Consider the following 24,439-nt stretch of genomic DNA (forward strand, 5'->3'; position numbering starts at 1 on the left):
AACCACTCACCATTCGTGCTCTACAACCAGCAAGGATTTCATTTTGCACAAGAAACTATATAACCTTTGCACTGGATTTTCCTGAAATTCGCTCCAAACATTGCTAGTTAACACTGGTTTCAGACTTAGAATTTATGTAGCTCAAGAGTTGGCCGAAATAGTTAGAGTGCTGACTTTGAGCTTTGATTTAAATTTGATTCTTTCGCTATCTCTGAGCAACAACACCTTATTACACATGTCCAAGGATCATACTTCACCGCTGTCTAGTTGCCTTTGCTCACTTACTTGAAAAATTAGGCAGAATTCGGTTTCAAAAATAGATACTCATCATGTTTTCCAGACTTAGAATTATTTCAGCAAGGAGCTCGAAATCTGCTCAATTGCTGACTTTTGGCTCCAATTTGAATTCAAACCTTCCCCTTTCTCTGGACAACAACTATTCATTTACCTTCTCCATAGTCCATATTTCACTAATGTCCAAAAACATCTGCTCACTTTTAAGGAAATTTCTCCAGAAATTGGTTCTAAAGTGCCAACTTTAGGCTTCCATTTGAAATAGTTCCCTCTGCTATTCCTGATCAACAACACCCGGATTTAGGAGTCCAAAGTTCATACTTCAACATGGTATAGTTGTCCTGATTTACTTATTTGAGAAATTCATCAGAATTCAATTTCCAAAATGGACTCTGAGGCTGTTTTTCTGATTTCTTGTTTTCGTACGGTGAACAGTAAATGTAGTTTTTCATTTCCTTCTCTGATTTCTTTTGAGTATTTAGGATCAAATATTATTCCAAATTTTTGACCCTTAAGTTCTATTCATCTTTACACTTCTATTCTATATTTTTGCCGAATTTTTCTGAATTTCAAATTCAAATTTCAAATTTCGGCCAAATTTGACCCGAATTTAATTTTCGGTCAATCTCTCTTTCCTTTCTTCTTGAATTACTTCCAATTCATCCAAGTCACTTAAATGACTAAAATGACAGCTGTTACAGCAGCCCAGGTGGGACGCCTAGGGTTGGGAGCCGTGGCCCTCCCCCTGGTCGCGCGCGCCCCCCCTCCTGCCGTCGCGCCTCCTCCGGACTCCAGGGCCTGCGCCCCCTTTATTTAGTCGGAGTCCCTTTTGTTTACGACTTGAGTTTTGTTTTACATCTAGCTTTAGCTACTCTTGAACACGCGCAAATACGCGCTGTCCTTGTGTGATTCAGAACTCCACCTTCGACTGATATTTAGATTGCTCGCCTCTTTTTCTTGTTCGTTCTTCGATTGCGGACTGGAATCGATCTTCTATATCAAGCTGATCTTGCGCTAGCAAGGTTGGTAACCACAGGAAGTTGGTTCAGCGATTGCATTGGCGCTTCGGGTTCGCTCGTCGTAGTCGGATCGTGAGGGTCTACTTCCACCAAGTCGAATTTATCTCCACTGATTGTTTGTTTTGCAGATGCTAACTGTTTGCTGCGTGTCGCTAGTATTCGGTAGTCTATTATTTAGGGAGAGATTACGATGCCACCAATTTTCCTACGAGTGTGTATATGAGTCGGAAAGTACGTAGGAATCGTTGCATCATGTTTGCATTGCATATTTTAAAACTTTTGGGTTTGGTGAGTGCCGTTAGACCTGACCTCGTTTCTTTTATAGGATGTTTGAAGAAGGCTACACCAATAAGGATGGGTGGACCCGCGGTCACTACTTGGATAAGCCGGGATTCGTGCAGTTGCTTTGGAAGACGCTACAAGAGTTGGGTTTTCACAATCCCCAGGAATATTATTGGCGAAAAGAAGATACTGGTCACAAGCAATATTGCACGGTGTATGTGCATATTCCAGATGATGATACCCGTCCTAATTGGCGTCTGGAGGAGGTGATGGAGTCGGGTTTTGAATTTAATGACACCATAGAAAGGGCGGCCATGACTGCTCTTACTGAACTATGTGAAAACCACAAGGTGGAGGTAGGGTCAAGCTCCGCTCGATTCTATCCGATCAAACATCAAGATGACGGGGTATGGAGGAGGAGGATTAAAGCTTTGAAGAATACTTCCCAAGTAGAGCACGATGTGTTGGTTGCTGCTGCTTCTGATTATATGACAGCAATGTACAACTTACATCAAGCCTGCATCCGAGAATATTATAACCAGAGGCAGAAGAACGAAGACGCTAAGATGGAATTGATGGGTGCCCGGTATGACAAGGAGATGTACAAGAAGGCAGCGATGGCAAGAGAGCATGATATGGAAAAAGCAATGCGAGAGCAATCCAGAAGGATTGAGGATTATGAAGAAAAACTTAGAGTAATGCAAGGGTTCATTGAAGCCAGCAGGAGCATGGCGGATAGAGCAAGGGAGGAAGCTGAATCAAATGTCCATAGGCTAGAGGCGGAAAGGTTCCAACAGCTAGACGAGATCCTGTCACTTCGTCTAGCCTTGGAAGAAATGCAGGCTCAGGCACCTGCACAAAATATTGTCAATGTCCCACCACCACCACCCCCAGAAGAGCCTCAGCCACCGAACCCGGAGGAAGCAGATCAACTAGTACCTGTGATAGAAGTGGAAGAAGATCTGGTACCCCCAGCAGATCCTGAGATAGATCTATATGCTCATGAGAATCTAGAGGGGTTTGACGTGGACATGGAGGACGACCAGGGTGAAGTCCCTACGGGAAATCAACAGTTCGCTTGGGCCAATGCCAATGCTGATGGACTAGATCCTCAGGGCTATGGACCCATGCAGCAGTGGGGAGAAGAAGAACCAGAAGGTGGAGAAGAAGAAGAGGATCCTGAAGAAATGGAAGGAAACTCTAGAGTTAGCATCTCTGCATCTGATCCTTCCCGCACTTGGAGTGACTTCGGGCCGGAGTCCGGGAGTGAAAATTCAGTCAATCAAGCCCCACCCATCGCTCCCCCAGGCCAAACGTTGATGACCGTAGATCAAGACATCCTGCAGGAAGCAATGGCTCGACTGGGCCTAAATGCCGAAGAACTAGGCATTTTCCCTTATGATGGTTGAAGTAAACTTTGTCTGAAAAGTGTTGTAATATATTCTTGTAAGATATGCGTGTTGGACAAGTGGTACGGAGGGTTTTTGTAAAAAGTAACTCTAGGGCATGTATTATAAATAAGTATGTGTATAAGTATGGTTTGTGTGTGAGCATGCTGTGATGTGTGACATAGTAGTGTGCAGAAAGTTGTTGATAAAATGCACCTTAGATATTAATATCTTGTTACTCTTGGCAGCATGACGGATCCCAGAGAACCACGAGCTTCAGGTTCTGGAGGTCAGGAAGAGAATTTACCAAGAGCACCCACGCTGGCTGACGCCATAGCCAGTCTGATGAACTCCGGGGCAGAACAAGCCCGATTACTCCAAATGATCGTACAGAACACTGGCAACGGTGGACGTAGACGAGATCCGGAGCAGGGTGTGTCCTACACCCAATTTCTGGAAACCCGTCCCCCAGTATTCTTGAAGGCCGAGCATCCACTTGAAGCTAATGAATGGCTTCAAGCTATGGAACAAAAGTTTCGAGTAATCCCCCAATGTACTGCCACTCAGAAGGCCGAATTTGCAGGGCTTCAGCTTCAAGGCCCCGCAGCAACTTGGTGGACCAGCCATCTGGCCAGGCAGTCAGTGGGTAGGGAAGTCACGTGGGAAGATTTTAAGGAAGCATTCCGGACGCAGTTCGTACCGGAAGGTATCATGAGAATGAAACTGGAACAATTTTTAGGACCGCAACAAGGAAATCGCAGTATTCTGGAATATACCAGTGAGTTCGATCACCTAGCCCAATATGCACCAGAGCATGTCAACACTGAATCCAGAAAGAGGGATTGTTATCTTCGAGGACTGAATGCAAGAATGCAGGAAAAGTTATCCACCTGCACTTTCGCCGACTACAGCTCTGCGGTGAGTACAGCCATTACCGCGGAAGAAAAGATGAAAATTTTGGATGAAACCTTGAAGAAAGAAGAAGCATTGAAAAGGAAGAATGTTCCTTCTGGAAACTTTGGGAATGCTCCATAGAGAATGAGGATGGTATATCGAGGTCCTCCCCGACCCATGTATCATCCTTCATTTCAACAACGGCCTTTCCAGTCTTGGAATGCTAGAGCTCCCAGTGCTGCCCCTCGTCCTGGAATTGCACCACCTCTTGGGTTTCGTAACCTACTCCTTCAGGAACTCCACAGGTTTGTTTCAACTGTGGGAAGCCAGGACACTTCGCCCGAGACTGTCGTTTTCCCAAAGTTGGAGGAAACGCAAACTTAAAGGCTCAGACCTCGGGCCAAGGCACTGGACAAAAGTTTGTCCGTCGCAAGTTCGTCACCACCAAGACGGGACAAGCTCACTATATGAATGTAGAAGAAATTCCAGAAGGAGAGCCTATCCTGGCAGGTATGTATCTTGTTAACAATTATCCTGCTATGGTTTTATTTGATTCAGGCGCATCGCGTACTTTTATAAGTAAAAGGTTTGTTACACAACATCAACTAGAGGTTCATACATTAAATGTTAAGTATGCTATTCAAGCTACTGGGGCCACACAGAATACAAATCAAGTAGCTCGCAATGTGATTGTAAACCTAGAAGGAAATAAGGTGGGAGCTTACCCTTTAATTCTGGAAGATCAAGGAATAGATCTTATTTTGGGAGTAAATTGGATGAAAGAACATAAAGTTCAAATTAATATGGTTACTCGGGTCGTTAGCATGAAAGATGATCAAGGCCACTCTTTCGAGCTCCAATTACCCGCTCATCCTTATTTGGATCAGATGGTCAAAAAGACTAGAGCAGTGACTCTAGAATCTATTCCTGTGGTTAATGAGTTTATAGATGTATTTCCAGAAGATTTGCCTGGGCTACCGCCTGATAGAGCGGTAGAATTCACTATTGAGTTAGAAGCAGGCACCGCTCCTATCTCTAGAAGACCATATCGAATGCCACCTAAAGAGTTAGCAGAGTTAAAAACACAACTCCAAGAATTGTTGGATAAGGGTTTCGTCCGACCTAGCACTTCACCATGGGGCTGCCCAGCTCTATTTGTTAAAAAGAAGGATGGCACATTAAGGCTATGTGTGGATTACCGCCCTTTGAATGCGGTAACCATCAAAAACAAGTATCCGCTACCACGGATTGACTTGTTATTCGACCAGTTGTCCGGAGCTAAGGTCTTTTCAAAAATCGACCTTCGGTCAGGTACCATCAGATTAAGATAAAACCCGAGGACATACCAAAAACAGCCTTTTCAACCCGATATGGACTATATGAGTATTTGGTTATGTCTTTCGGACTGACAAATGCCCCAGCGCATTTTATGTACCTCATGAATTCAGTATTCATGCCGGAACTAGATAAATTTGTGGTCGTCTTTATCGACGATATCCTTGTCTTTTCTAAAAATGAGGAGGAACATGCGCAACACTTGCGCATTGTTCTAAATAGACTCCGGGAACACCAGTTGTATGCCAAGTTCAGTAAGTGTGAATTCTGGTTAAAGAAAGTTCCATTCCTTGGGCATATACTCTCCGAAAAAGGAATTGAAGTAGATCCCGGAAAGGTCAAGGATATACTGGATTGGAAATCACCCACCTCTGTTCATGAAGTAAGAAGTTTCTTGGGAATGGCTGGCTATTACCGTAGATTCATTCCCAATTTCTCAAAGGTTTCTAAACCAATCACAGAATTATTAAAGAAAGAAATAAAATTTGAATGGAAGCCTGAGTGTGAGGAATCATTCCAAGTCTTGAAGAAATTACTGACTACAGCCCCAGTGCTAGCCCAACCTGACATAGAGAAACCCTTTGATGTATACTGTGATGCCTCAGGAACAGGCATCGGGTGTGTTCTGATGCAAGAAGGCAGGGTTATTGCTTATGCTTCTCGTCAATTGAAGCATCATGAAGAGCATTACCCTACCCATGATTTAGAGCTTGGTGCCGTAGTGCATGCACTAAAGATATGGCGACACTATCTTTTAGGTAGTGAATGTCGTATCTTTACTGACCACAAAAGCTTGAAATACATCTTCACTCAAATGGACTTGAACATGAGGCAAAGACGGTGGCTGGAACTAATTAAAGATTATAAGTTAGAAATCCATTATCATCCTGGTAAGGCTAATGTGGTGGCCGACGCCTTGAGCAGAAAGGCCCAATGCCACTGCACTACCGTCCAATCTAACCTAAAGACCTTGTGTGAAGAAATGGAAGAATTAAGTTTGGAAATAGTAAAATAAGGCACACTTCAGAATATTATGGTTCAAGATACCTTAAAAGAAAGAATTATAACGGCCCAAAAAGAAGATCCATGGATTAAGATACTTTATCAGCAAAAAGCCAAAGGGAAGATTCCCGAAATTAATCAAGAGGAGGATGGAGGACTGTACTTCAAGAATAGAATAGTGGTTCCTAAAGATGAGGACCTAAGGAAATTAATCTTAGAAGAAGCACATCTATCCAAGTTCTCCATTCATCCCGGAACCAATAAAATGTACCAAGATTTAAAGCAAAGATTTTGGTGGGCTAAGATGAAACCTGAAATTGCAAGATATGTAACCGAATGTGATACTTGCCGAAGAGTTAAGCCCATACTACAAAAGTCGGCAGGTTTATTACAACCTTCAGAAATCCCTGTCTGGAAATGGGAAGATATTTCTATGGATTTTATAGTGGGACTGCCTACCACTTCAAAAGGATATGATTCCATCTGGGTTATTGTCGATCGCCTCACTAAGTCAGCTCACTTTATTCCAGTCAAGACGACTTACCCAGTGTCGACATATGCCAAGCTCTATATAGCCCGGATCGTATCCTTGCACGGAGTACCAAAGACCATTATCTCCAATCGAGGTTCCCAGTTTGTTTCCAGATTCTAGGAACGATTGCAAAAGGACATGGGTACTACTCTCATTAGAAGTTCTGCCTATCATCCTCAAACTGGAGGACAGACAGAAAGGGTCAATCAAATTTTGGAAGATATGTTGAGAGCATGTGTCCTTACCTTCTCTAAGCTATGGATGAATGTTTACCCCTAGCCGAGTTCTCCTATAATAATAGCTATCAAGCTAGCATTAAGATGGCACCTTTCGAAGCCTTGTATGGTCGAAGATGCCGAACTCCTCTAAATTGGTCAGGAGTAGGAGAAAGAACACATCTGGGATCGGACATGGTTATGGAAACCGAGGAGAAGGTCCAGAAGATTCGCAAGCATTTAGAAGTAGCCCAGTCCCGGCAAAAGAGTTATTCAGACAAAAGAAGACTATCCTTGGAATTTCATGCCGGAGATTTTGTATATTTGAAGGTATCTCCAATGAAAGGCGTACAGCACTTTGGAGTAAAGGGTAAGTTAGCCCCAAGGTATATTGGTCCCTATGAAATTCTGGAACGAAAAGGTCCAGTGGCATATAAGCTGTCATTACCAGACCAACTTGCTTCTATACATGACGTATTTCATGTATCCCAGCTTAAGAAGTGCTTAAGAGTTCCAAAAGAAATTTTAGAAGATCCAGAGATTGAGTTCGAGCCCGATCTAACTTATGAAGAAAGACCCATTAAAGTTCTGGATCAAAAGACACGAGATACTCGAACTCGGAGTATCACGTTTTATAAAGTACAATGGAAAAACCATACTCCGGATGAAGCTACTTGGGAAAAAGTTGAAGACCTAGAGTCTAAATATCCGGAATTATTTGAAACCGTCAAGAACTAAGGAACAAGAGCCACCACCCCACTATCCTTGTACAGAAAAGGAAGGAATAATTGATCTGACGCAGTTTCCTTTCCATTCTCAAAACCAAGAATTTAACCCCAGGAATCTCGGGACGAGATTCTGTTAAGGGGGAGAGGCTGTAACAGCTGCCATTTGAGGCATTAAAATGACTTTGAGAAATTAGAAGCAATTCCAGAAGAAAAGGAAAAGAAATTGGCAAAAAAAAATCAAATTCGGGTCAAATTTGACCGAAATTTGAATTTTGAATTTGAAATTCAGAAAAATTTTGGCAAAAATGTGGAATACGAGTATAAGAGTGTTTGGAACTGAAGGATCAAAAATTTGGAACTGAAATAGTGCTAATATCTTAGAGGAATCAAAGAAAGAAAAAGAAAAACTCAGTTTACTGTTCACCGTCCGAAAATAGGAATTCAGAGAAAACAGCCTTAGAGTCCATTTTGGAAATTAATTTCTGGAGAATTTTGCAAATAAGTGCACCAGGACAACTACACTATATTGAAGTATGAACCTTGGACTACAATATTCAAGTGTTGTTGGTCAGGAACAGTGAAGGGAAGAAAGTCAAACTCAAGCTCAAAGTCAGCACATTGTCACAGTTAACTGACACTCTGAATTTGGTTAAGTCTGAAACAGCAGCAAAGCATCAACTTGGGACTCGAATTCAGAGCAATGTAGATCAAGAAGGGTAGGTGTTCTTGGGCAAAATAGAAACTTTGGAGATTGTAGAACACGTTTGAGAAGAAGTTGGATTGGAAAAATAAGGATTGGGTCACTGAATTGGTTTACCAAGTGAGATCGACACCACTGTCAAACTGACGAACTGAAACTCAATATTCAGTAGAAATTCAGTTGGAGCTGATAAAAGAATTCAAATTGCACTGTGTTGGATGTTTATCTCGGGGTAGAACCAAAATAAAAGATGAAGAGTTTAAGTTTATCTACAACTTTGATTAAAGCATCTGTGCACCGTTGGATTGGGAATCGGCCGCGGTGGAGCTCTGAAGATCACGGGCGTTAGAGAAGCGGTGACAGAGCTGCAAGACGTGTCACCGCCGCCGTCGTCGGTCGCTCGCCAGCACGTCTAGCTAGGCCACCTCCTCACCACATAAGCCTACGGGTAGGCCACGGTGTCGCCCATGCGCGCGGTGAAACACTTGAATATCTACCGCTCCCGCGCCGCCGTTTCACCGTCGTTCTTTTTACCGCCGCCAGCGCTCCTCTGTCAAAGCACCGCCGCCGAGTAAAATTCCACCGCCACGTCTCGCCTCCCGTCGATTCCTCTCGCCCACTCCTCCACAGACACCCCAGGTACACCCCAGACCCGTTGTTGTCCAACATCCATGCCAAAGTAACCGTGCTCACCGTTGCTTCTGCCCGCCGCCGTCGCGCCGCCCGCTCACGGTGAGAACCACCTCGCGCTGCCTCTTTTCCTTCTTGGGTAGTCATAGTCGAGTTCTTAGGGTCCTAGGATGGTGTAAGGGTAGTTGTTCGAGTAGGTGGTGCTGTCGTCGTGAGTAACCATGACCGGCCGAAGGAATCGCCGCCCGCCGCCGTGGAGGGAATGGCTCCGGCCATCTCCCGGGGAGCTGTCGCTGCGCGCGGATGCATAAGGGTCTGGAGATGGAGTCTCGGTCTAGTCCCACCGCCGGGAGGGCGCCGGCCGGCGAGCCGCGCCGCCCCCTGTCACGGGCGCGTTTTGGCGGGAGGAAGGAGAAGGCGCTGGAGCCGGGCTCGCGCGTTAGTGGAGAGAAGGGGAGGGAAGCAGAAGCAGGCAGGCCGGCGCGGGCGGTTGCTGGGCCGTGGCTTGAAAGCCCAGTGGCGCGCCGTGGGTAAGTGAAGGAGAAAAAGGCCGGGCGCACGGTCGGTTGTGGGCCGGCGCGTCGGAGGCCCAGGAAGATTAGCGCGGTCGGCCGAAAAGCGGAAAGAGGCCGGAGGCCCAGAGCAGTAGCAGGCCGGCCTCATGGGAAAGGAAGAAAAAGAAAGAGTGGGCCAGTGGGCCGCTGCTGGGTTGCGGATTGAAGAGGAAAGGAGAAATCAGCCCACGGGGCCCGTTAGGGGAAGAATAGGGCCGGCGGGTAGAAGCAATAGAAAGAGGTGGGGTCCGCGCCGTGGGGCCCAGTGTGCATGAGAGAGGGTAGAGAAGGGCCGAGTGAGAAAAGTATTTTCGGGCGATTTCGGGAAAAATTAGATTTCCTTTAGTGAAATAATTCGTTTAAATCCGTTTTACACCATTTAAATCACAGTAATTTATAGGAGTGTCCAAAATTAGTGAAACCAATTTTGTTAGGCTTGCTTTATTTTCCTTTACGCATTAAAATTTTTACACCCTAGAAAAATAATAAAAATTTGGGTATTTATTTAATGCCTTCCTTTTTAGGTAATTAAATAAATACTTAATATTTATAAAATGTATAAAATATAAATAACACTTTCTTAATCACAAATAATTCTTAACTCATTGGAAATTAGATTTTCAGGTTAGAAAATAATTATAACTTTTTCTAAAAATAAAAGAAGAAGCTATAAGGAGGGTTAAATAAGAAAAATAAAATTGTAGGTTAATCCTTTTAGATTTTTGTGTGTTGGATTGCAACTTTATCATGAAGGAAAGTTGTATAGTCTGTTATTCAAAAATTTTGCATTTCTAACCCCTGCATGTATTATGCCGTAGATCCTGAAGCGCCGGAAGGAGATTATTGGGAATTTTCAGAAGGACCTTTGGAGTCCGAAGAAGTGTTTGAGTTAGTCCCCTGTGAGGCCAACCCGTCAGAGACTACTAATCCTTTTAGCGAACAAGGCAAGCCCCGGTGCATTTATACCTATCTATTTTGGAGTCGTTATTATATGTGACTAGTTATAGGTTAATTGATTTATGTATGCACTAAGTCTAGGAGTTGCTTGAAACCTATTCTTGTGTATGATCATGCCTTGTTTTAAGGACATCTTTGCCACTTGTTCAAACCTTAGAAGATACCCAAGTCTAGAATTGCTTACTTGCTTACATGCTTGGTTTACCAACCTTAAGGAAAACTCTTAATTCATACATGTTGCTTATAAAGGATAACTTGGAAAGTGAAAATGGACAGAAGCTAGAGATGTAGTTATGTCTGCTAGATTAATTTGGTTAAGGCCCGATTCGTTGTCTTAACCTTTGATCAAGTGATAAGCATCTGATCACTTACTGGGTATGGGACCAGTAAAGCCCAGTAGATTAGTAAACTCTATGATCAGGAATACTTCGTACCCGCGCTTGACGTGCTGGAGATTGGCAGGGGTGTAGCCTGAAACTCACATGGTGATCGGGCCAGACGTGGGGTCCCATGTGGGGGTGCATCCCTGGGTCCGGGTAGTCGTATTCCTAACCATTGAGTTTGCTAATCGAGAGGTTGTTAGATACGACCTGGACAGTCGTATAAAGCTGGTGATCAGGGTACTCTCCTGCAGGATGTAGTTAGATCCGGATCGCCGCAATTCTCGGTTATGAATGCACTTGATCACTGTTGAGCATCGTAGTATCAATTCATGCAATATATATATCCTTATGTTATCAATTGATGTATGATTTAACAGCTATGGTTGTTTTTACTTCTGTTATCATTTAGAATGGTTAGGTAATAACTTAACCCAAATAAAAGATAAAACTAAGGCATTACTCATAGTAAGCTTTTCGGCAAAAGTCGTGTTAGCCAAGCACACCCAAAAGCTAGCATGCATTCCAAAGAAAACTATTATATTGGTTAGTCGGGTAAGACTTGCTGAGTACCCCGTACTCAGGGTTTTCCCCTTGTGGCGATCTTTCAGAAGCTCCACAGGAGGCTACAGAGGAGGAGACCCCGAAGCCCTAGGGTATTGACCTGAGTCTCACAATACCCTAGAGAAAAAGTTCTGCTTACGCATCTTCTCCTGAACTATTTATGTTTAAATCTTAGAGCTTGTCTAACACTGCATCACTAAGTTTGTTTCAACTTATGTCCTGTAATAACTCGTACCTTTTACATATGTATGTAAAAATGTAATGTTTGTTGATATTATCCCATCGCGGATATTATCCTGATGTATGGTTATGAAACACGCCGTGGATCCTTCGAGGAGTCCTAGGGACACTTGACGGACTACCGGACTTATGCTGTTTTAGGTGCGTTTCGGATAATTGCTGTTCCGACAGCGATTAGGCGCACTTAAACCAGCTTAAGTTGGGCGGTTCCGCCACACTTGCTCAAAGCTTTCATACTGGTTCAGCACACCTTCCCCATCCAATGGCACTGGAGGCTCCCTCTTTTCCACCTGGTTGTTAAAGCTAATATTGTTGCGGTGCCACCTGTGATCATTGGTAAAAAGCGGTGATGACCCATGTAGCAATGCTTTGAACCAAATTTCAGCCATAAATAGTCAGTATCCTTGTGGCAGTATGGACATGCAAACTTGCCTTTTGTGCTCCAACCAGATAGCATGCCGTATGCTAGGAAGTCATTAATTGTCCAAAGTAGAACAACACGCAGAGTGAAATTCTTCTTTACCTTTGCATCCCATGTCTAAACACCGTTGAGCCAAAGATCTTTGAGCTCATCAATAAGGGGCTGCAAATAAACATCAATGTTATTTCTTGGAGTTTTTCACCCCGGTATCAACATTGAAATCATCTAGAACGGTTGTTTCAAAGACAACCAAGGAGGTAAATTGTAAGGGATTAGGATCACAGGCCATGTAGTGTATGTCACATTCAACATCCTAAATGGATTGAAACCATCAGATGCAAGACCCATCCTAACATTACGAGGATCCAAAGCAAATTCCTTATAAATTTCATCCACGTGTTTCCATGCCATGGAGTTAGCAGGGTGCCGCATTTTTCCATCTTGAACAAGTCCCTCCTTATGCCAATGCATATATTCAGATGTGGTCGCTCTCATGTATAACCTTTGCAGATGAGGGGTCACTTGAAAATACCTTAGGATTTTCTGTGGAACATGCTTCTTAGGTGCAGCATCACCACTAGCTGCCTCCTTCTGACTTGAACCAACAGGTTTCCATCTACTCTCTCCACATGTTGGATATTTATCCAAGTCAGCATATTGTTTTCTAAATAAAACACAATCATTGATACGTGCATGTATCTTTTCGTAGTCTAGCCCAAGATCATGAACTACCCTTTGCACTTTATCCAAACTATCTGGAACACAATGACCTTCAGGGAGCACAAGCGAGAATAGCTGAAGCACAGCCTTCAGAGCACTGTTACTGAGACCAAACCTGCATTTAATCTGAAATAGCCTAATAATGAATGAGACCTTAGTAGCCTCCTTGCAACCTGGATATAGTTCTTTCTGCACCTCAGTTAATAACTTAAAGAATTTCTTAGCACTTTCATTTGGCTCTTCAGTTCAGATTTCTCCACGTATTGCACCACTGATTAGTGAGGAAACCACATCATTCATAGACGGACCATCCCCTAATTCAGCATCATTGCCAACTCCTTCAGTGATGCTCGCATATGAATCCTTCCCCTTGGATGAAACATTCAGAAAATCCCCTAAAAAGCAAATGATTTCTAATTTCCTCAACTGTTCTGTATGACATGGAATGGCATCTTGTACATGGATATGGTGCCGTATCTCCTTTACAAGTGCCTGCAAATCTAGTCTTCATAAATTTCTTCAATCCTTTTTGCCACTGATCTGATACTTGTGGCAGCCGCATCCAACTCCGATCATCATTATGCGACATTAATGACCTGCATATACAGTTAGTCGCTCATATCAGTATGCTAATAAGTCCCTACTTTCTCCATCTATATATAATTACCTCCACATCGTCCGACGTCCGGCCGTCGCCGCCCTGCTGCCGCCGCAACCAGACCCTGTTGCTGTAGCCGCCCTGTAATTACCCTAGGGCAACGACAAGGGTAGCGATGCCAAATATTAGGCACGAATGCAACAACCAGGGTCATAAGATTAAGCAAAGCCCAGCGCCATGAAAAAACTAAAGCCCAACCCAACCATTTTTTCCTCCGACGCCTCCCCTCCCATCCTCATCAAGTCCGCCTCCTCTCGTCGAGCCCAAACCTCCTCCCCATCCTCCTTCAGTCATCCTCCGCCAAGATCCACACACCTCACCCTAGATCCGGTTCCCTCCCAACTACCCGCCACTCCCCATCCACACCGCCCGGGTCAATGAGGGAGTACAATCGCGACGCTAGGGGTCATTTTGCCCGAGGCAACAAGCTCATAAAGTTGGAGACGCTGTCGAAGGCCCACACCGCGGGAGGTCGGGGCTGCCGTGGCGACGCTTCTTCCTCACGTCGTCAACAATTACACAGCGGCGTCAACAGGCGGCCTACCACGCAGTCGGTTTCGAGGGGGTTTACCTTGGGGAAATCTTTTCAGGTGAAGATAATTGCCGACTCTAACTACGAAACTGAGTCCAACACAGAGACAGATGACATTATTGACACCATGTGCGAGCAGTGCATCGATGAAATCGTAATGTTCTTACTTTCTTATATGTTTTTATCTATGTATCCCTCATTTGTACTACAATTCAAAGATGCTTAAGCTACTCATTGAACATGACAGCAATGTGAATAGGGGAATGTCAGTCATGCATAAACCCCTGAAACATTAAAATAATCTGAACATTGAATGTCAGAATGTATTGCAAACTGATTTCGATGAGTTGAAATCTGCTTGCAAGAAGTACGTGAATCATGCCAACGAAAAGTACAACAAAGTGGTGCGGGAGCGCCATGACCTTGCCAAGAAGCTTGACATAACTAAAGAGAAGGCAAAAACATTAGTTGCTGCAGTTAAGAGGCTTGGCAAGAAGAAGGTAGACATTAAGTAGGTCTTGGTTCACAAAGTGTTTAGTTTCGTCTGTAACATAACCTCTAGTGCTATGATCCCCATCTGCCATGTTCTTTTGGACTACCTGTGTGCATGGTGGAAAAATGTTGCTTGATAAGCCTCATTTTGATCAATATCGTTGCTATGATCCCCATCTGTCATGTTACGTTTGATCAATCTGTTGGTCTAGCTGACAAATACATTTATAGTATTAAATTACTGATTGAATGAGGTTACTAGAGTAATTGTCAAAGCCTTGCAACATTGCCTACCTATTGCAACGAATTTTTATAGAATTTATTTCTTTTACTTTGGCTCCTATCCATCACCCAACTATTGCGTAGCGTGGTGGTGAGGTGCTCGAGTCCAAACTCTGGAGACCCTGGTTCGATTCCCTCATTGCACATCTTTTAATTTTTCCATTAAGTAAAACTCGCAACCATTTTTCAACTTGTGGCGACAACACCAATCTATTGCAACAAATTTCTTGTTGTTGCCATGGGCTATGTGGCAACATAATAAATTCATTGCAATATTGCTTCCTACTTGCAACATTACGTATTTCGTGGCAATAACCCTTACATTTTGCAACACAAAAGAAAACTTTATAACAACGCAAAAAAACCATGGCAATTTGTTCAGCAACTTGCAACCATTTTCAACTCGTTGCGACAACACCGACCTATTGCAACAGAATTTCCATTGTTGCCTTGGGCTATGTGGCAACGTGACAAATTTGTTGAAAAATATCAAAGCCTTGCAACATTACGTATTTCGTGGCAATACCCTGTCGATATTGCAACGAAAACAATTAATTATTGGAACGAAAACACACGTGGCAATAACCCTTACCTATTGCAACGAATTTTCAAATGGTGGCAATAACGCCTACCGGTTGCAACGAAAACTCAAAATCGTTGCAATAACCCCTACCTGTTGCAATGAAATGTGAGTTGATGGGATGATGGCCGAGGCAATAGCCCTAAAATCTAGTAGTGTGTGGACCTATGGGTCCCACAACCACATGTGGCCCACCGGTTCTATGATGAGTTGCTAGCATCGCAAATACAAGATGCTGGTGGCACACCATTCTATGATTATATGAGATGTTGTTCTATGATGCTCATTTTACTTTTATCATACATCCGTAGCAGCTGAGGGCTAGCACCGATGAACTATGATGAACCTAGGATTTCATCATAGATGTGGTATGTTCAATGATGAAGTTTTAGAACATCACACGCAAAACATCATGGAAGCTACTATTTCTAGTAATGAATCTCTAACACCCTTCATATGGTCAGAAAACGGGGTATTTATAGCCCCAAGTGTAAGAACTAGCAGTTGCATAGCCGTTGCAACTTTCTACGTATCACTGACTGATTCGATGGTTCACATTGGGTAGCACCGGATGAATCGGTGCTGCCACTTCTGCTAGCCATTGTGCTACTAACGCCTTGACCCCACATGTGACCCCTAAGCCGCAGTCTACTTCACCAAATGATTTGCTGCACTCTTGCTATTACCATTATATGAATCCGTGGATGTATTTAAAACATCCAAAGTTGAATCAAAGTCGATGCTAAGATGAGTCGACAATCATCAACTGATTCAGTGATGGTCACTGCTAAGACCGAATTAGTCGGTGCATACAGTGCATGCACATGTCTTGGCCCTGGTGCTATTCCTATAGTCACCGACTGATTCAATGATCGTCCCACTCACCACCGTATGAATCATTAAGTTGTATTGTCCAGCAGGATCCAATTCAAGTCTTCATATGTCTTTGTCCCGGTTTCATTACCATCATATGATGCCTATGAAAAAGATTATCTCTAGGTTTTCACTATCATTTGGCTGTCATAGAATTCTTCTAAGTCTTTCTTTGAAATTCATCATTGGGACCTATAAAACACCAACAAAAGTAAATCTTGCAAACACACTAGTCCCAATGACTATGTTGTCATCAATAACAAAAATCACTATGGCCTAGGGCCATTTTCCCTTACATAAGGCTTGGCTATGATGGACTATTCAAGAGTGAAGGCAAGCATGGTCTTGATGCTGAATGACCAAATGTAATGATGAAAGGCAAGCAAAGGCTTAATAAGAAATCTCTGGTGAGTGAGTGTTGGGAGGGAGAATAGGATTTTTATTTGTGTAGGGCCTTTGGTACTGAAGAAGTGCATGAATAGGGCATGATGCAGGAGCTCTTGGGATCGGTATAGTTGAATGAAGAGCAGGACAAAATCATGGTATTCAGCTAGTTCCATGTAAAAAATGCTCATGTTTAGAGATGTTGTGTAGATGTATAGTCAGTACACTAGTGGAAAACTGAGCTTTAGTCCTGGTTGGTAAGCCTCATAGCTCTCGAAAAAACAACCGGAACTAACTATTCGGGACTAAAGAGGGGCCTTTAGTCCCAGGTCATTCACCCAGGACTAAAGACCCCCTTTAGTCCCGGTTGGTAATGCATGTGCATGCAGGCGCATGCACACAGCCCCTTTAGTCCCGGTTGGTATTACCAACCGCGACTAAAGACCTTTTCTCTTTTTACCCTGAATTCTTTTCCATATTAATGCTAATTTATGCTTCACACATACACATCGATACACACACACATATACATATACATCCTTAGCGTACACTACTTACACGTATACGCTCGTATTGTATGCATGTCATATATATATTTAATGATAGTATATGCATACTATTAATTATTGAAGAGTATCTTGGCCCCCTAAGTGGGTTCTGGTGATTTAATGACAAAACCTTAAGTAACTAACAAAGTTTCAAGTGCATGAGCAAGTTTAGATTGATTATTGGTCATGGAGCACTTGTGACAGACCCCTCAAAAGGAAATGAAATGTTAGGTGGCATCCTATCTATTTTAAATTTATTTTTCGTTTGATTTTGAGTATAGGAAAGCTGCACTATTAAGAGGGATGTGTAATCTCTGGTCTTAATAATGAAAAAGGTGCTTAAGATGACCTAACAAAACCTATGAGAGGCACCATTTGCACTTGCACATCACATGGGGATAATTAGAAGGGCTAATCAGAGAAATCCAAAATTTTCCAGAACTTTTCTCGGAATATTCCGGAAGTGGAGAGTTTCCGGAGGTATGGATCTTTCCGGAAGTTTTTCCGGAAAATTCCAGAGATTCTGGAAATCTCCAGAGAAAGTTCAGGAAAATTTCGGAATCTTTGTTATAATGGCTAGTTTTGGAGTGAAGGGGTATAAATACCCCCTCACCCCCTTCCCTGTGCTCTCTCTTGCCTCTCTACTATTCTAAGCTGCAGAAACACTCTAGAGCTCCTCTCTTGCTCCTCTTTGGCTTTCTTGTGAGACTTGTTGGGGATTTGAGGAGAGATTGGTGAGTGGGCAAGGGATTATGCTAGTGAGCTGCAACTCCATCTCTTGAGCACCTTCGTTCTTCGTCAAGCTGGTGATTCGTGTTTGTTACTCTTGGAGCTTCAAGTTCCTAGCCGGCTGTGGCGTCGCCCGGACAAGCATCCAAGCCTGTGGCTGCCCCGAGAAGTTTGTATTACCCTACGATTGGGTAAGTAAGTCTAGCTTGATCTTTGTGGTCACTAGAGGGAGCAAAGTGGCTTGGTGATATAAGCCCACCCTTTGTGGGTCCTCAATGGAGACGTAGGCTTCACGGTGTGAAGCTGAACTCCGGTAACAAATCCTTGTGTCACTCTTGCTTATTGTTCTTGATTTCATACATATTCTTGCATACAACACATATTTAAGGTTTGTACTCGATCTACTTTTCTAGTTTGCTTGGAGCTGTTCCTTCTTGCTGAATAGACTTAGAACAACCTGTTGAACAACCTATATTCATCGATCTAAATTCTAATAGGTCTTTCTTAGAGTTGTAGTTGCTTTCGGAGGAATCCGAAATGATCTAGAGATTTCTCCAAAAAAGTCTGGAAATTTTCGGAACAATCTCCGGAAATCTCCAAAATTGTCTAATCAGCTTGTTTTTAAGTCTAAATTTTTCAGATTCGACTATTCACCCCCCCTCTAGTCGACACTCTAGATCCTTTCAATTGGTATCAAAGCTTTGGTCTGCGGATTAAAGCATAATCACTTGGAGCATCAAGATGTCGACCTCAAGGAATTATGATGTGGCTATTGGAGGAAATATATCCAATCCAACCGGCTCCCAACCACCCGTGGTACCACAAGGAGCAACGACAAGTGCTCAAGGTGGAGGAATTGGTGGAGCAAGCACAAGTGAGAGGAGACATCATGATAGTGACGATTCCTCCTCCGAGGACTCCGACTATGATGATGCAAGGTCTAATCACTCCGGACGTCGTGGCTCAAGAAGGGAGTATTATCAAATTCCTTTCAATTACAATCGCTTAAATGTTAATACCTCATCCGGGTCGATCAACTTAGGAAAGCCGCCCCATTTCGATGGGGTAAGCTATTCCATGTGAAAAACTCGATGAGGGAGTATTTGATGGCGGTCAACCCCGCACTTTGGGATGTCATGAATGTAGGTATAACATTTCCATCCGAAGATGCCACTCTCACACAAGATCAAGCTCTTCAGATACAACGCAATTATCAAGCCTTGCATCTTATCAAGAGTTCCTTATGCGCCGAAGAGTTTGATAAGGTGGATGGATTGCAATCTGCCAAAGTAGTATGGGATACTCTATTCATAAACCATCAAGGCACAAAGAGAGTTAGAGAAGGAAGAATAAGAGCTTTGGAAAGTGAACTCAACTGTTTCATCATAAAGGAAGATGAAACACCTCAAGAGATGTATAATAGGTTGAACAAGATTGCCAACAAGATAAGATCTCTTGGGAGTGATAAATGGGGAAGAAGAGAAGTGGTTGACAAGATCCTTCGGCTTATATGGCTAGAGATATTCAACTTCCTATATTGATTAGGGAGAAGAGAGGATTCAAGAAGTTCATACCAGCAGATGTGATTGGACGAATTGAAGAACATCGCATCACCATCAAGGAATCCAAGCTATCCCAAGATATGTAAAATTTTCATGAACAAATTAGAAGAACAATGGGGTAGCTCTCAAGGCAACTCACAAGAGCAAAGAAAAGGAACCAAGCTCATCGTCAAAGGTCACTACCAAGAAAATTGATGATGATAGTGATAGTGAGAGCATGGATGAGGAAGAAATGGCCTTATTCATGAGAAGAATGAGGAGAGTGATAAAGAGGGGTGGCTTCTTTGAGAAGAACAAAGACAAAGAGAAGAACAAGAGGAAATCAAAGAGGTCGTGCCACTTCATTGCAAATCATCCGGATGTCAACATCAAGAGAAATGACACATCAAAGCATGACAACAAGTACAAAAAGAAGATTGGTGAAGCCCATTTGGGTCAAAAATGGGACTCAAATAAGGAAAGCTCGGACTCCGATGAGGAGGTTGGTGTGGTAACTATAGCATTTGAAGCCCCAGCCTCCAAATTGTCTCTATTTGATGATCTCACCAACGATGAAGATGGCTTCACCCACACTTGCTTCATGGCTAGAGGGCCAAAGGTAGATTCCAAAACCCCCTCTCATAATGATGATGATGATGATGGTAATGCTAGTGATGATGGGAAAGCTTTAAAAGGATTAGGAAAACTAGCATCTAAGAGAATAATGAAATTAATGATGGAAATAAAAGATAGGGATGAGACTCTTGAGGTCCAAGAAGTTTCGACTTGAGTCAGAGAAAACAATTGCCCTTGAAAAGTCCCTTGAAAATGAAAAGAAGGGATTCAAGGTGCAAGAGGACTTGCTCAAGACTAAACTTGACGAAATTCTTAGCCTTGAGATATGGCGGAACCACCTAGATTAACTCGGCTAAAGAGTACTCAACGTCGCCTTATATGCGAACCGATACTTTAATCAAGTTAAAATGGCAGTCAGTCGGGTTTCACCTGATAAAACCACTTAACTCGGATCGATCACAAAGCAAGCTCACATGAAGGTGAGTGGTTATTCCCAAAGATTACAACCATCCATCCAGATTAACATAGTGCAATAATTTATTACATCAGTGTTTGAAATTCAACAAAAATTTGCAAGGTGTTCAACAGTGGAAGATAAAATTCAAGCGGAAGCTAAATGTCGATACAATATATCATGGCAAAGCGAACCATGACATCAAACACCACGATCCTTGCTGACCGAGGACGGGTCCCAAAAAAGTCAACACCAGCAACCACACCTGAAAAACAAGCCACAAGCAAGGCTGAGTATACTAATACTCAACAAGCCTTACCTGTCAAGTGGTAACTACTCCACCAACTCCGAGACATGCAAGGCTTTTTGGCTGAGGGGTTTGTTTTTCCAAAAGCAGCTAAAGTAGGTCTTTAGTTTCAAGTTTTAGCATCAGGTTTTAGTTGATTATCCAGTCTAGGTAAGCACCTATTCTAAGTAAGCATGTTGATCAAGCATAAATAATCAAGCATCAGTATTAATCATCATCCTTTGTTCCACTTCTTATTCAATGTAGAAGTGCGGTCAAGCAGTCTTGAACTGTGAGCGGTAGATGATTCGAATCGAGTTTCTTAACCTTACAAGGTGAACCTAAAACCACGACATATGCGTACCACACCGGATCCACACATGTCAGCCGTCCCCATCAATCCTCGACACATGGCCACGACCCGCTTCCCTTGGTGTATAATGCCCTACGGTCCCGGTCTACGTTGTACTGTGACTACACTTGTACCCACATGCTGCAGCAGGGGAACCAAGTTCCAGAGAGAGTGGGGAGTATGCCCACATCCCAGACCAATCAGGTACTTGGCTTCCCTATCCCATAGTAGGTATGAGCTTAGTACTTTCAAACACTTGGCGACAGCTCTAAACACATTTCGACCTTAGTATCTTTTTCCTAGACAAACGGGGCAATCCACCAATTCAGAACCAAATCCCGACCCTGTCCATCATCCTTATGGTTGCAGCATAGTAAACAAGCAACTCCTATAGCTCTCGAGTGACAGGAAATCACTCGACTTTTACCGAGTCCTATTTAGCACAACAACAACTCCTATTTAGCACAACAACAACAACTATACGTTCCGTCAGCGCGGTTAGCTTCTAGACGAGATGCAAATGCAAGATTTCAAAAACAAGTTTTTATGTGTAGGTTGCATTTCATAAGTTACTGCACAAGCATAGGGTTTATTTTGGACCACATTCACTTAGACAAGTTTATAACATTTCTTTTCTTGTAAAGTAAGGTGTGTTGCGATTTAAAACTCGGAGATGACTTTGATGGTGATTGCGTACACACATATTAGGTTTGTTATTACTAACTGCCAAAGAGAAAAGGTACCATCCTAGGGTTGATCAAGCTTAGATCAGAAACTTATCCTATTTCTGAATGTTTTTTTGTACCTCTTCCGATATTTCTCACATTTCCCTTACTATTATTTAATTTGTTTTCATTCATTTCGCTTGGGTTTAACTTCCATAAATGTTTCTGGTAGCTTCTAATAAGATATGGTTCTAAATTTTTTACAGATGCTTCCTAATCACATCAGTGAGCTACTGTAAAGTTTTGGAATGCATTGGACTTCTAAAACTAATTAAAATTAAAAAATTACCCTATGTCACATTATAGGGATCTATTTTTAACTCAAGATCCAGTAGCATTTTGGTTCTGATAAACTTACAGGGGGTTACACTATTGTGCTAGAGGCTTCTGTGATTTTTCCATGATTTTTGGTGAAGAACATCTATTTCCATAATTATATCCTATGTATCATTCGATAAAAAGAAAAGCATACTTCATAAAGTTTCATTCAGTGTTTCATATTTTTCCTAAGAACTACATTTCATCACTGAGCTACTCCATATGGTTTCATATTTTTCCCTAGCAGATTCTATTACTTATGCAAAAAGAAATATTTTTCACTAGATTTCAAGGATAAAACTAAACAATCACATAAACATCTATACTAGGGTCCAAAGTATTTTTCTAAGCACAAGTTCACTGAAACAAAGCTAACAAAAGTAGTTTTGTTATTTTACCATTTTTCTACGATTTACTATGCAATTAATGTCTTAAACAAGAAATAAGAACTTACAGCAATATTTGTAAAAGTAACATGGCCAGCATCATTTTTCTGTGAAACTACACACCTCAAGGATTCTAACAAAGTCGGTTTTGTTTTTTTATCTATTTTGTACATTTACTTATGCCTTTTCAAGTTTTCAGCCAAAATAAATCAGTTAAACCGGAAAAAGGTTAAATGTTTTTGTGTTCAAAACCCTGGATGTTTTAAACCATCACGAATCAGTCCTACGTTTTAGCGCTAAGGTCCCTGGAAAGAACTTAATCATTGCAATGTGGTCCTAAGAGGGTCCGGCGGCTCTCTGGCAAAATCGCCGGCGAACAGCGGTGTGCTAGGGGAGGGAAAGGGCACAGGAGTGATGTGCAGCTCACTGGAAGGGTTTGCGCTATGGGGGTTGGTGGCGGAGGATGACCGGCGGTGATGGTTCGTGGTGGGGGCGAAACGGCGGTGGCGGACCTTTGGTTCCGGCTCCGGCGGTGGCTCCGACGGTTGAGTGGTGGTACGGGAAGCTCGAGCGGGGTGTGAGTGGTGCACTTGAAAGCTTAGGAGGTGGCGAAGGAGGGGCCAGTGGGGAGCAAGGACAGAAAACGAGGTGGCACCATTGGCCGGCGGCACTCACTGGCGGAAGGAGATTCAGAGCTCCGAGGTGATCTTGCGGCCATTGGGCGCGGGCGATTGCGGGCGCAAAGAAGCGAGTTTGCCGGACAGAACAGTTGGCAAAGTGGGGCATCGTCGGGTTGCTGTCTTTGTCGGGGTTGGTCAGAGGGCTCGACCAGTGGGCGGCGTTGCCGTGGCGGAGGAAGGGCTCGTGGGATAGGGCGAAGAGGATTGCTCGTTAGGGGGGGAGGATAGGGTCAAACGTTCATTGGTTTCATTTCAAAATCGGAATATATTTTAAATTATGGAGCTCCAAAGTTTGGTAGAACACACGGGGTCCAGACTAGGCTGACTTTAACTGTTTTGGCTTATTTGAGCTTAAATTTTGAAAGGCTTCTATTATGAATTTTGCCAAGGTATAATTGATGAAGTTGTTGTATGGACTTAGATCTTAAACTCGTATAAAGGGTTTTATTTAAGTTCAGTTTTAATTTTGTGAGTAAACCGCCTGCCAAGATACATACTTGAATTAGTTTCCGTATTAGCACCATTTGCAGGTTTGGGCTGAGTTGACCATTTTGGTCAACTTTGACCTGATTTTTGAGGGACTTTTATTAAGATTTGGCCTCGGGTCAAATAAGTGAATTTGTAACGGACTTGTAGTACTTAAACTTCTATAAAGGTTTTGACTCGAGTTTATATACAAATTTGTGAGAAACAGGACTTCCAAGTTGAGGATTTTTACTGTTTTCAGCACTTCGAGTTTTGATGTGATTTTGAATTGCTACTGATTTTGATTCTAGTTTTTGAACCTTTTCCCCTCCAAACTAGAAAAAGCTCAAATAATAAAAGTTGTTTGTTTTGAAAAGCTTTGCTACTCTTATTTTGGCAAAAATCAAAGTTGTTATATAAAATTTGAATTTATGATCCACCCCCACTTAAGCTTTTAAGGGTCATTTTGGTCCTTTTAAGTGCTAGAGTACTTCTAAACACTCTACTTACATGAGAAATCTCTTGTTAAAGAGAAGATGAAAGTGGATGAATTAACTAAATAGCTTTCTTTAGTTAAGGATACTAGTGCTAGTCTTAAGAATGAAAATGATAAGCTTCAAGACAACCTCACTAGTTTGAAAGCCAATCACATGACACTTGAAGCTCAACCTGACATTCTAAAGAAAAGCATCTCATCTAACTCTAATGATGCATCCATATGTT

Source organism: Setaria italica, chromosome VIII (genome assembly GCF_000263155.2).
Source record: "Setaria italica strain Yugu1 chromosome VIII, Setaria_italica_v2.0, whole genome shotgun sequence".
NCBI classification, from domain to species: Eukaryota; Viridiplantae; Streptophyta; class Magnoliopsida; order Poales; family Poaceae; genus Setaria; species Setaria italica.